Source organism: Saimiri boliviensis, chromosome 14 (assembly GCF_048565385.1).
Source record: "Saimiri boliviensis isolate mSaiBol1 chromosome 14, mSaiBol1.pri, whole genome shotgun sequence".
Taxonomy (NCBI): domain Eukaryota; kingdom Metazoa; phylum Chordata; class Mammalia; order Primates; family Cebidae; genus Saimiri; species Saimiri boliviensis.
Genome location: NC_133462.1, coordinates 4,052,898 through 4,067,164, shown reverse-complemented (window position 1 = coordinate 4,067,164; position 14,267 = coordinate 4,052,898).

Here is a 14,267-nt window from a genome sequence, read left to right as displayed (position 1 = left end):
TTATTTTGTTTATGAAAAGCAAGAGTAGCCAGGGGAGGGATAGCAGGGGGTGGGGAGGTCGGGGAGGAATAACATTAGGAGAAATACCTAATGTCGGTGACGGGGATGGAGGCAGCAAACCACCATGGCATGTGTATACCTATGTAACAATCCTGCAACATCAGCACATGTACCCCAGAACTTACAGTAAAATTAAAAAAACTCAATGTAATTCAACCTTTTTTTTTTTTTTTTTTTTTTTTTTGAGACGGAGTTTCGCTCTTGTTACCCAGGCTGGAGTGCAATGGCGTGATCGCGGCTCACCGCAGCCTCCGCCTCCTGGGCTCAGGCAATTCTCCTGCCTCAGCCTCCTGAGTAGCTGGGATTACAGGCACGCGCCACCATGCCCAGCTAATTTTTTTTTTGGTATTTTTAGTAGAGACGGGGTTTCAACATGTTGACCAGGATGGTCTCGATCTCTCGACCTTGTGATCCACCCGCCTCGGCCTCCCAAAGTGCTGGGATTACAGGTTTGAGCCACTGCGCCCGGCCTGTAATTCAACCTTTTAACAAAATTAACAAAAATGACCAACTCAATAGACAAAGCTTTTGTCTTAGCACTTTTTCATATACATGCTGACCATTTGCATGTCTGCTTTTGAGAAATGCCTGGTAAGCTCCTTTGCCTGTTTCAAGTAGTTTCTGGTTTGTTGCTCTTTCGTTCTTTTAGTTCCTCATATATTTTTGAATATTAATCCTTTATCAGGTATAGAGCGTGAAACAATTTTCTCCCATGTCTGCATTGTCTCTTGATTCTGTTGTTTGCTGTGCAGAAGCTGTTTAGTTTGGAGCCACACCCTTTGTCTATTTCTGCTTTTGTTGCTTGTGTTTTCAGGGTCATATCCAAAAAACCTTGCCCAAACCAACTTTTTGAAGCTTTTCTTCTGCCTGTTTTGTATATGGGATAAGATAAGGGTTTGATTTCATTCTTCTTCATATGAATATTCCGGGATGTGACCTGTGCCCAGCTGCACAGCTTGACCCTCAAACAAGAGATAACAGAGCCTCCTTCCAGGAAAGGGAACCTTCAGCTGAGCCGAGCCTGTATGCTGCTCTGACCATCCACCCGCCCAGGGAGGAGCCAGACCGCTTGGCTAATTTTTGTATTTTTAGTAGAGACGGGTTTCACCACGTTGGCCAGGATGGTCTCGATCTCTTGACCTCATGATCCGCCCGCCTCGGCCTCCTAAAGTGCTGGGATTACAAGCGTTCCGTTTAATCTTTGAAGCTGGTGATTTCGGGAGTGTCTGAGTGACGTTTTTTTCTGTTGAGTTGGAGCTGTACCTCTTTTGGCCTGTAGAGGGCGGTGCTGGGCTCTCGGGTTCAGGCAGGTTGCTGGGTGGGCGGGCCCTCCCTGGAGATGGTTTGCAGGTGGGATGGGCCCCGCCTTCCCTGGAGATGGTTTGCAGGTGGGATGGGCCCCGCCTTCCCTGGAGACGGTTTGCAGGTGGGATGGGCCCCGCCCTCCGAATAGCGTCTCCCAGAGCTCCAGCTTCCTGGTTGGGGTCAAGCTGGTGTATTTGCGGCCTGAGTTCTGCGGAGGTGCGGCCTGCCAGGCCTTAGGGTCTGCTTCCCTGCTTTCATCTCTGCCCCCCTCTGTGGGATGGTCAGTCCTGCTGGCCTTGGTCCAAACTCCGCCCAGGTCCCTGCGACAACGGGCCTCATCCCGAGGTAGCTGCTGCTCCGGTTTGCATGGCCCACCCGCAGCGCCCCACCGTCTGGCGCGTCTCTCGTGGACCGGACCGTGGGTTGCAGGAGAGATGAGGTAAGCACAGGGTACGAAACGGGGCAGCGAGGGGGTTAAGTCCCCCAACCCTCCCAGCCAGCTGCACATTTCAGGTGGGGACGTGTCCCCAGCCCCGTCTTTATTTGCCCTCCTTGGGCAGCTCTCGCCCTGCGGCTCCTTCTCTGGGTCTATTTTAGGGTCCTATCAGTCCCGCAGAAATGAACCTGGCACCTTGTTCAGAATCGTGAAGTCCCTTAGCCCTCTGAGTCTCATTCTGGGGGAGCTGCATTCCGGTGCTGGCTTCTCTGCCATCTTGGTACCGCCCCCTCCCACACACATTCTCACTTCTTTTTCTAAAAGGGTAACAAATTATCTTCAGCTTGCACCCCTCTGTAATGCACTCTAAACCCTGGAACTTCCTTCACCTCAAAACTTTAAAAAGAAGGGACTCATTTTCTTATGCACAAGGGCATGGCGTCTTTACTAAACCTTTGCAAGTGTTGTAAAATCAAGCCAGCTATTTTACCAATCATACCAGGCAGGCCTAGGGAAATAGTTCTCCAAATTAGAAGAGCAACTTTCAGGGGAACCATTGAATAACCCCCCTTATGTGAAGCCCCCTCAAGTTCCCTTCTCATTACAGAAGCTTAGGCAAATAAACGGAAACTTAGGCCAATTTTCTAAAAACCCGGATGGTACATAAAACTTTCCAAAATTTAACTCAGGTGTTTAACTCATGGAGGGATGTTATTTTGCTCCTAAACCAAACCCTAAGAGCAACTAAAAAGCAGGTAAGGCTGCAAACAGCAAATAATTTTTTAAAGATAAGCAATATGTCTTCTGTCACACACTAAAAGGGGGGAAAACATAGGGAAGGCAAAGAAATAGCAGAAACACCATTTCCGAAAGGGAGGAAAGCAGGCCAGTAAACAACCGTAACTGAAACCCCATAGCTCAGAAAATAAATGGAAAAAGAGGCACTTTTTAATATGCATTTGAAAAGGCCTACGGAAAACCAGGGCCAAACCCTCAATCACTCTAAACTGTCTATAATGGACCAAAAGCCGAATAAAAATCCTGTAGCCTTTAAAAATGGCTAAAAGAGGCTCTAATAAGGTGCACCTCCTTAGCTCCAATTTCAGTTAAGGCCCAGCTCATCCTGAGGACAAATTTATTACACAGACATCTCCCAATATTTAAATTAAAAAAAAAGAAAGAAAAACAAAACTACAAAAGCAAGCTGTAGGGCCAAATAGCACCTTTAAAAGCCTCCTGAATGTGGCCACTTCGGTCTTTCATAACAGGTACCAGGAGTCGTCCCAAAAGAAAGAGAAAAGCTCAGGAGAAGGACAAAGCCTCTTGCAGCAGCTTTGCAGGCTCGCGAAGTCCAGGATCACCAAGGTGCATCCCCTAGTTGCTGTCAGTGTGGCAGGCCAGGGCATTTTAAAAAGAAATGTCCAGGGAGCAAAATGAAACAACCTCGACCCTGTTCAGCCTGTGGCCAAAACCACCGAAAACGGAACTTCTCCCAGAAGTGGACGCCACTGAGTTCAAACTCCAGCCTCAGATGGTCCAGCGAAACTGAGAGCTCCTGGGGCTTGAACCTTGGCTCCAGTGGCTCAAGCTGCCCTTACAGCACAGGAGCCCTGAATAATTCTGGAAAAAAAGTTAAAGAAAAGTAGACTTCCTTGTAAACACTAAAGCCAGTCTCTCTTTTCTCTAACCCAGGCCTCCCTTCTTCCCATAGCACGACCATAAGGGGCATCTCGGGAAAAAGTCTAATCCAATATTTTCTCAACCTTAGTTAACACGTGTTTTGAAGCTACTGTCATGATAGCTCTACTGGTCAGAAAAGCCCAAGTTAACCCTAGAGAATTATTTAACTGCTTACAATTCTCATAATGGGGCAGGATCACTGTCCTCTAGGGGGCGCTCTTAGCTGATAAACAGGCGGTAAATCAAAAAGTACATAAGGCAGAAGCAGCAGGAGTTGCTCTTCCCAGGCCAAGCACTCAATTAGCTGAGCTAACAGCTCTTACAATAGCACTTAAATTAAGCAAGGAGCCGGGCGCGGTGGCTCAAGCCTGTAATCCCAGCACTTTGGGAGGCCGAGGCGGGTGGATCACGAGGTCAAGAGATCGAGACCATCCTGGTCAATACGGTGAAACCCCGTCTCTACTAAAAATACAAAACATTAGCTGGCCATGGTGGCGCATTCCTGTAATCCCAGCTACTCAGGAGGCTGAGGCAGGAGAATTGCCTGAACCAGGAGGCGGAGGTTGCGGTGAGCCGAGATCGCGCCATTGCACTCCAGCCTGGGTAACAAGAGCGAAACTCCGTCTCAAAAAACAAAACAAAAAATTAAGCAAGGAAAAGGTAGCTAACGTTCCCACTAACTCCAAGTATGCTTTCTTGGTTCTCCATGCTCATGCTGCCATTTAAAACAAATTTTTTTTCTTACTGTTAATAAATCTCCTATAAAAATATCACCCAATGGGCGGGCATGGTGGCTCACGCCTGTAGTCTCAGCACTCCACCTGGCCTCGGAGGCCAAGGTGGGCGGTTCACCTGAGTTCAGGAGTTCAAGATCAGTCTGGCTAACATGGTGAAACCCCGTTAGTACTAAAAATACCGAAAAAAAAAAATTAGCTGTATATGGTGACACACACTTGTAATCCCAGCTACTGGGGAGGCGGAGGCAGGAGAATTGTACCTGGGAGGCAGAGGTTACAGTGAGCTAAGAGCGCACTATTGCACTCCAGCTTGGGCAATGAGCAAAACTCCGTGTCAAAATAAATAAATAAATAAATAAATAATCAGGTTATTATCCTCAGTTTTTCTTCCACAAAAATTTAGCAGGGATACATTGTCAGAAACATGAAAAAATAAGGTGGCTGAAAGAAAGAAATTAGCCAATCAGGCAGCTAATTGGCTTCAAGACAGTAACACACTTGAAGCTCTTTCTAATCTAAAAAGGCTTCTCAAGAGAAATTAAACCTCAGTATTCCCCTTAAAAAGAATAAACCACTTCTCGAGGGCATACTTTTCAGCCCTTAGGATGGCTACAGTCAGGATGGCAAACTCTATTTGCCAGGCCCTAGCCGAAAGAAAGTCCTTAAAATCCTTCACCATGCTTTTGACTTGGGAAATGATAAAACTTATCAATGTGCTCAAGAATTGTTTTCAGGCAGGAAACCTCTAACGTGGTTAAGCATGTAACCTCTCTAGCTCACTTCCAGCAAAAATTAGCAAAACTAGCAGAAGCCCATCCTCAGGAAATAAAACCACCTTTATCTAACCCAGGAAATTTGGTATTAGTAAAAACTCTCACCTCTGTTGCCTTCCCTAAGCGAAGCTAAAAAGGGCCCTGCTCCGTTCTTCTTTCCCCCTCGGCAGCAAAACTTAGAGGAATCCATTTCTGAATACATCATGCTCAAGTCAGAGCCCAGAAAGCTAAAAAAGTAACCCTTAACAGCCTCCCCAACCCCGAAAAAAAAAATACTAAATAGCAAAGTAAAAACTAGAAAATCTTCAGCTAAAAATTATTAAAAAAATAACTAAGGGCCACTCCTCTTACTCAGTCCCACTCCTACTCACCAAATAGTTTTCATTATTTCTAACTTTTCCTCACAAAGTTCACTGCCACAGTAAAACTCCTTTTTAATGCATATTTGCAGGGAAATTAAATTATTCATAGAATCGCATTTGTAACTTTATAAATCCCCAAAGGAAAATGTTATATCTTGGCCAGTAAAGTTTTTTGTTTTGTATATCTATATCACCTATCTATATATATATAATTGTGTTTTAGGTTATGGGGTACCTGTGAAGAACATGCAGGATTGTTGCATAGGTACAAACATGGCAATGTGGTTTGCTGCCTTCCTCCCCATCACCTATATCTGACATTTCTCCCCATGCTGTCTCTTGCCAACTCCCCACTCCCCACTGTCCCTCCTCTAGACTCCCTCCACAGACCCCAGTGTGTGATGCTCCCCTCCCTGTGTCCATGTGTTCTTATTGTTCAACACCCACCTATGAGTGAGAACATGCGGTGTTTGGTTTTCTGTTCTTGTGTCAGTTTGCTGAGAATGATGGTTTCCATGTTCATCCGTGGCCCTACAAAGGACACAAACTCATTTTTTATGGCTACATAGTATTCCATGGTGTATATGTGCCACATTTTCCCTGCCCACTCTATCATTGATGGGCATTTGGGTTGTTTTAAACAAAATTATTTACTATGCCACTCTTATGAAAACTGTTGTAGTCATGCTACTATTTGCAATAAAACTATACATGGTGGCATCCACAAGGTAGAATTCTGGTTGTAAAATTCTAATTGCTATAATATTTTGCCTGATTATCATCCTAATAACAAAATTAATAATTGCAGAAAAAAATTAGTCAAGGTGGTTATGCTTATAGCAGAAGTAATAGTAATGAATAAAAAGCAAGCATAAAAGTGTACTGTCATTAAGTTTAGTAAAACTTTTTTAAACTAAACTGTCATTAAGTTTAGTAAAACTTTTTAATAAGGTTCATAATATAATACACTCTAAGCTATAAAAAGGTTATAAAAATTTACATAAAGAAGGATTTTGTACAGTAAATACTGTCCTAAAAGGAAACACATGGTTGTTTAAAGGAAGAATATTTAGGACAAGTCAAAAAGTTTAAGTATATTATAAGAGGGTCAGTGAAAGTCATAAAGAAATTTAATAGTAAACAAATGTCAAAATTAATGCTAAGGTCATTTAACCACCCAATATATATTTCTCCCAATCATATTTCAAGTTGTAAAAATGGCCTAAGCCTAACGTTGTTATCTAATGGCAAATTCAGAAGGAAATGCATGCTTTTCTCCAGGTAAAGGTTGCTTTTATAGTAACGTTTCTGGTGATGGACAGCAGCATCTACTGGAGGCAAACCTGTATTTCAGTCCATTGGTGAAACTAGCAGGTGTTAAACTCCACTGTAGTTATGGTCTGTAGGGCCCCCACTAACAATAGTAATCTTCTTCTCCCCCCACCCCCGAGACAGAGTCTTGCTCTATTTCTCAGGCTAGACTGCAGTGGCACAATCTCACCTAACTGCAACCTCCACCTCCTACGTTCAAGTGATTCTCCTGCTTCAGCCTCCCAAGCAGCTGGGACTACAGGCACACGCCACCACGCCCAGCTAATTTTTGTATTTTTGGTAGAGACGGGGTAGATCACTCTAACGATAGAGGAAATTGCATTTCTCCTATTTCTCTCTCGTCTGAAGCTCCAACCATTCATAACTACCTGGTGCTCCCTGAGTATACTGAGTTCACTTTCATTGGGGTTGTTCTCTACCTTCACCTTCTTCTTCCTTCTTTCCTGGGTCAGATGCTGCTTCTTCAGGTATCACCTGAGAACTTTCCACTTCCAAAAAGGTTAACCCCAATTCTTAGGGGAAAAAGTGCTTCCTCCCTTGTGTTTCATCACCACCTAATCTTCCAGGAGCATCATTCTATTATTAAATTGTGTTTGTTTTCAGATTCAGAGTCTGTTAAAGGCAGTGAGCAAAGGACATGAGCTCATCCTGCATTGGATGTGGCACATCAGAGACCCAGGAGTTGTTTTCTAAATGAATCTAGGAATAAACAAATACCAGGATCCCTCAGGGCTGATAGAGTCTAAAACATCATATGGAGAGTCTGGAACATTAGAACATAAACCAGAGAATGTGTCAGATGTCTAAAGACCTTCACAGCAATCCTAGCAATTATTCATAAAGCAGCTGTCATTACTGAGCATAGTTTATCAGGTTATTTCTAGGCAAATAATGAAAATCACAATAAATAGCCTACATTATTGAGTGACTGCTAAGAACATGGTAGCATTTCACTATGTACATCACATGTATTAACTATGTAGTTCCCTGCCAACACCATATAAGGCAGATACCAGCACTATTCTAGGTTTATATATGACACAATAATAATGTGGGTAACCTTCCCTAAGTCACATAGTTAAAATGGGCAGAGCTGTGATCCAGGCCTCCTGGATCCAGAGTCTTCCTTATTAGTTCAACTGCTTGCTTCCTATGAGAAGTAGAAGAATATAGCAATCTCTGATTGTCAATCCACCCTATATCCTTATAAAGAAGACACTTTTGTTACTGCAATTTTAGAGAAATGCAAAGTGAGCCTCAGAGAGGCAAAGTGACTACAAATAAACAAAGACCTGCATCTCTCAGGGTGACAATCTCTGATTGTCAAGCTACCAAATATCCTTACAAAGAAGACACCAAAAGAGAAAGATAGCAAGAGGCAGCTGTAGGTTTTGAAAGTACTGTGATGTAACTCCAAGCCTGTTGCTTTTTAGTCAATACCCTGTAACTGGTTTCCTGAGCCTGGTCTGGAAAGAGATGACCTGAGATGGAGGAGGAAGAACCACCTCCCGATGCCACCCTGGGCCATGCTAGTGTCACCCTGCTGGGTGAGTGCCCAGTGGTCGTCCTGCTGGGTGAGTGCCCCGTGGTCGTCTGGCTGGGTGAGCTTCTGAACTCCATTCCTATTCAGAATCCATAGAGTGGATGTGTCTTTTTTCAATTTATTCTGACACACTCACTAAATAGTTATTAGGTTCCTTCAGGGAATCTCTATTTGGGAGTCTCAAAGAGGGGCCTCAGCTTATAGAAATGTATCAGCTAACACCCCAGAAAACGGTGGAAGCGTTATCCATGTCCCTGCAAAGGACACGAGCTCATCCTTTTTTGTGACTACACAGTATACCATGGCGTATATGTGCCACATTTTGTATCCAGTCTATCATTGATGGGCATTTGAGTTGGTTCCAAGTCTTTGCTATTGTGAACAGTGCCGCAGTAAACATACGTGGAAACCACCATTCTCAGCAAACTGACGTAAGAACAGAAAACCAAACAGTGTAGTTCTCACTCATAAGTGGGTGTTGAACAATGAGACAACGTTGAACACATGAACACAGGGAGGGGAACATCACTGTTGGGGGTTGGGGAGCAAGGGGAAGGATAGCAGGGGATGGAGGGATTGGGGAGGGATAGCATTAGGAGAAATACCTAATGTAGATGACGGGCTGGTGGATGCAGCAAACCACAATGGCACATGTATACCTATGTGACAAACCTGCACGTTCTGCACATGTACCCCAGAACTTAAAGTAAAATAAATAAATAAATAAAGAGTAGAAGGAGGAGGAAGAGGAGAAGGAGGAGGAGGAGGAGGTGGTGGAGGAGGAAGAAGAGGAAGAGGAGGAGGAAGAGGAGAAATGAAACAGTGGAAGCAGTGTTGGCTCCTAGACTCTGACCATGGTGCTGAAACTACAGTGCATGGCAACATCCCAGTCAGCACCATGGACAGCGACCACAAGAGCCACTCTCTTGGGACTGGATCCTGATAGAGGATACAGGAAGGGTGTCTAGGTACAGAGCCAGGTGTGTTGGAGACCTTGAGTAGGAGCCACAACTGAACAGGATGTGGGGAAGCTGAAGAGGTAGATGACGTCTAGTTGGACCTTGGAATGTTGCTATCTGGATAGGCAATTATTTTTCTACTCTACAACAGGGTAGGTAGAGGGGAAGCCAAGATGGAAGCATCCTGGAACTTCCTTGGTCATATAGAATACTGACTTTCCTCGGTTGCTTATGAGTGTATATTATGAGTGGAATAAGATTTGAGTATGATTATCTCTTAGACGAAAATCTGTTTTTGCAAGGTTCTTCAGAGAAATGGAACGAACAAGATGTTTATTTATGTATATACCTATCTATCTGTCTAAGTATCTATCTATTTCTCTAGGAGTGTACATTTTGAGTGCAATGTGGCTCCATTTACTGTGGGCCAACTTTTGTTCCATGTTTTAGCCAATAAACCAAACAGACTATTAGAGCCACGTTTGGCCCACTGAGATGCAGCATTAAATGCAGGTCTCTTCTTAGTAGGTCTATATCAATAACATTGACCTGGCTCATCTTTATCTTCCTTTCACCATTATCCAAAACCCTTAATGTCCATTTGTACACATGTTCTCTAGATTTGTATGTTTATAAATCAGAAAAACTTAGTAGTCACTTTGCAGTGTAGCACATTTCCTCAGGGATCACACACTCAGCCTATGGCTTAGAAGCAAAGATGGGTAGTGGGGGCGGATCCTGAGGAAGATTAGCACTGTCTTGCGTGGCAACTGCCTGGGGGGTGCATTATTGTTTCATCAGACAGTGCAGGGTTAATCTTCTCAGAGGCAGCTGGAGGGAATGCTTCCATTGTCAAAGAACAGAATTAAGGAGCTCACTGTGTTTACCCTCTTTAGGGTCTTTCACACATCCCTATGCCAAATCTCAAGATTCCATACCTTCCCAATCAGTGCCCTCAAAGTAGACACCCTTTGAGGCTGGGAATTCCGTTTGCATTCTAATTCAGCCCTTGAAGGATGAATTTCTGGGTTTGATTTTTCAAATCCTCAGCCCTGTGGCTACAAACAATGAGTATCTTTTAGGATGGACATAGAAACCTTAGGTCATTTATGTTTGCACTTGAAGTGAAAATTCAGATCGTTGAACCCACCCTCTTCCTTCCCCAACTTTGTCCAGTGGCAACCCAGCCAATCTCATTATGCTCATTTATTTACAAAACCATTCAAAGGTATTATGTACAGGCAATGGGATATGCGTAGCATTTTTCAAAAGAAGGAATACACATGGCCAAAAAGCATATGAACATATGTCCAGCATCACTAATCACCAGAGAAATGCAAATGGAAACCACAGTGAGATATTATCTTACAGTAACCAGAATGGCTATTGTTAAAATTATAAAGCATATGACAGATGTTGGCAAGGATGTGGAGAAAAGGAAACTCTTACATGCTGCTGGTCAGTATGTAAATGAGTATAGCTTCTGCGGAAGACAGGATGGAGATTTGTCAGAGAAACAAAAATAGAAACACCACTTGATCTAGTGGTCCCCCTACTGGGTATCTACCCAAAGGAGAAGAAACAATTATGACCAAAAAAAATGTCTACGCATATCCCTTTGCCCATACATTAATATCTTTGAATGGTTTTGAAAATGAGCATAATGAGATTGGCTGGGTTGTCACTGGACAAAGTTGGGGAAAGAAGAGTGTGTACCTGTATGTTTACGGCAGCACTGTTCACAGTAGCAAAGGTATGAAATCAATCTAAGAGTCTGTTAATGAGTCACCGGATTAAGAAAATGTGGCATGTATACACAATGAAATACTATTTAGCCACCAAAAAAAAAAAATGAAATCATGTCTTTTGCAGCAACATGGATGAAACTGGGGGCCGTTGTTTTACATAAAACAACTCAGAAAGACAAATACCACATCTTCTCACTCGCTGGGAGGTGAGTAATGTGTCCACATGAACATAGAGTATGGAATGACAGACAATGGTGACTTGAAATCGCTCTGTGATGAGAGGTCGGGGACTTCTGGAAATGGGTCATGGCGGGCAGCCAGTACCACCTCTAGTCTTTCCAACCTGAGCCTGGCCTTTCATGTTCCCAAGTCAGTACTGATGCTGCTTAAATGTGTCCCCTGTGGGCCTCTGTGCAATGAATGGGAAGTGGCTTCTGTGGCCTGGGCTCTATCTGCAAGCTTCATGTAGAGTTGCAGTTACCACCCAAAACCCTGTTGTGGTCTCTCTGCCTCGTCTGTCTGTGTCTCTTTCTGTATGTTTTCTCTAGGTCTCTTCTATCAGCATCTCTGGCTGACACCCCCATGACCATCTGAGTCTCCCCGGATGTGGTCATTGTAGTCCATCTGAGTCCCACTATTTGGGGAAGAGATAGCTTCCTCACCTGTGACAGAAATGGGCAGTGGGTCACTTGGGGCTGACCACTCTTAGGAAGTGTCAGGGAAAGAGCCGAAGCATCTGTAGGTCCCTCCGTGAGTGGCAGGGTCCAGAGGGAAGTGGGCCTGCAATGTTCCACTGACATTCAGCACTGCAAGGAGCCTATGTTCAGGGGCCTCCCCCTCCCTGGATAGATGGTACAGGTCAAACCAGTTCCAGAAGCTGCAGGACAAGGTCACGTTTTCTCCTGGCCGAACCGTGGGGCCCGGCTGGGCTGAGAGAGAAGGTTTCCTGTATCGACCTGGAAGGAGAAGAGGCAGTTTACTGAGGAGGCTCTTCCCTGTCACAGCTCTTTCACACCTGAGCTGAGAACTCATGCCCCTGCTCTGTGAGCTAATGCTCTCTCACCCTCCAGCCCGTCTCTCTTCATGTCTGTTTTCTCCTTCTACCTTCCCTGTCTCTCTAGGTCTCTCCCCTCACTTCGCCACCCGAGGTAGGTTTTCCCTTTTTGTACTGTTTTATTCTCTCTGATGTTCCTTGGAGTGGTTGACTTGATCTTCCTTTTTCCTTCCTTGTCAGTCTCTCACTTTCTGTCTTGTTCATAACTTTCTGCATATTTCTATTATTTATCAATCTATCTACTTATCTATTTGGTATCTACAGATTTTCTCTCATCTAAGCAATGTAACATCTATCTCTCTATCTTTCAATTCTCTATCAGTCATCTGTTATCTATAGCTATGTGTCGTCTGTCTGTATTCATCATCATCATCTCTATGTATCATTTATCTGTCAATCACTCATGTATATATCTGTAACCTATCTGTATATCTATAACCTATGTGTCATCTACCTATTTATCATCGATCTATCTCTGTCTATCCATCCATTTATCGTCTGTCTCTTCATCTCCTTGTCTTTCTCTGCCTCTCCATCTCTCTAGTTCTCTTTGGAATCTCTGCAATCCGTCCCACATCTCCATCTTTCTCTCTCCTTGTGCCCCTCCCGCAGGGCCCTGATTTTAGGGCATTTCTCCGCTCCCTTCCATCATTCTCTCCACTACTCTGCCCTCTTTTCTCTCCCTTGATGTGTCTATGAGTCTCTCAATCCCCTTTCCCTGGCTCATTGTGTGTGTGTGTTCATGTCTTTACTTTTTGATGTCAGTGATTTCTCTCTGTGTTTCTCTATGGGAATTTGTTCTCAGTAATCTTATATTATGTGGGGTTATTTGGAATATGAGCCTCAGAATCCAGTCTGGGGACCCCAAGTACACACAGCACACAGGGCTGGTGTTCTGGGGCCATGGTATCCTGGGATCCACTGCACGGAAGGCAGAGGTGTCAGAATAAACACGGTATCTGTAGGTGCCACGAGGTCGCAGGACCCAACTCAGGCCAGATTCATGTGTGTCTTTGGGTTCTCCTGGTAGAGAACACTTTGTGGAAATAAAACAGAAACAAAACTTCTAACCTGTGCCAGGTCTCTGAACAGAGCCAGCCTGGAAGGACCCCTCTCCCTGTGACGTGTGTCCTTCTCTGTGTGTCTCCTTGACCTTTTCTCTTTTTTCTCACTCCCTGTATGGCCCCTGTGTCTGTCCTCTATGTTACGATGTGTAGCCAGTCTCTGTTGGTACAGACCTCACCAAGTCAGTATAAGAACCCCACTCTCATCTTCCTCATGACCACGTGCTGCTTCCAAGTTGTGGATCATTCACTCTGTGTCCCAATGACAATGAGAAGAATGTGTGGGCACTCTCACCTGTATGACGATGTCCAGGGGGTCACGGGGAGATGACCACTCACAGGGGGAGTGAGTGACAGAAGCGTAGCATCAGTAGGTCCCTACAAGGGCAGGCATCATGGGACCTATGGAGAAGTTGGCCTGGGAGCCACTATCACGGGGCTCTTCAGTGGGGAGCAAGGGGTCCTCAGAGATCCCCTTTCGGGGCAGAAGGAAGTGGTCAAACATGGTGTCTGACAAACATTGCAGGATGACCGTCTCTCCTGATTTCACCAGGGGACCTGGGAGGGCCTGGAGGGAAGGTTTTCTGTGGAATCCTAGGAAGAGAGGTCGTGAGTTTAGAAGGCACCTTCCTTGGGACCTGGAATAAATGAGGCTTCCTCTCCCCGGTGTCTGACTCTCTCTCCCTCTCTGCGTCTCCGCGCTCTTTTCTGTGCCCATCACCCTGGTGCAGGTCCCTTCATCTGTCTCCCTCCCTCTTCTCTGGCTCTGTCTCTAGCAGCCCCTGACTCCTTCCCACTGGGCTCAGCCTCGTCCCTTGGGCTGTGGTTTCTGTTTCCCACTAATCTCTCTCTTCCTGTCCATGTGAGGGTGGAAGAGGAACCACGACAGGCCGCACGTCCAGGCTCTGAACAGCCTGGTTCAATCTGTTGTGGACAAAGTGGAATCCCTGGCAGGAGGTATGAACTGATGAGTAAGGCGGGCACCAGTGTCTGCACACCCTGTTCCTGGTGGGGACTGGGAGCCTCTCCTGCCATGTCTGTGCTCCTCCATGGTCCCAGCTTCCATAGGGTGGCCCCTGGTGCTGGTTCCAGGAGCATCGACCCCTCCCTATGTGGATCGAGCCTGGTGGTGGCCTCAGCATCCCACCCTTGCTGACCTCGGGGTAGCAACCCTTCTTCTGGTGTGGGTTCTTAACTTGTCCTTGCCCTGGGGT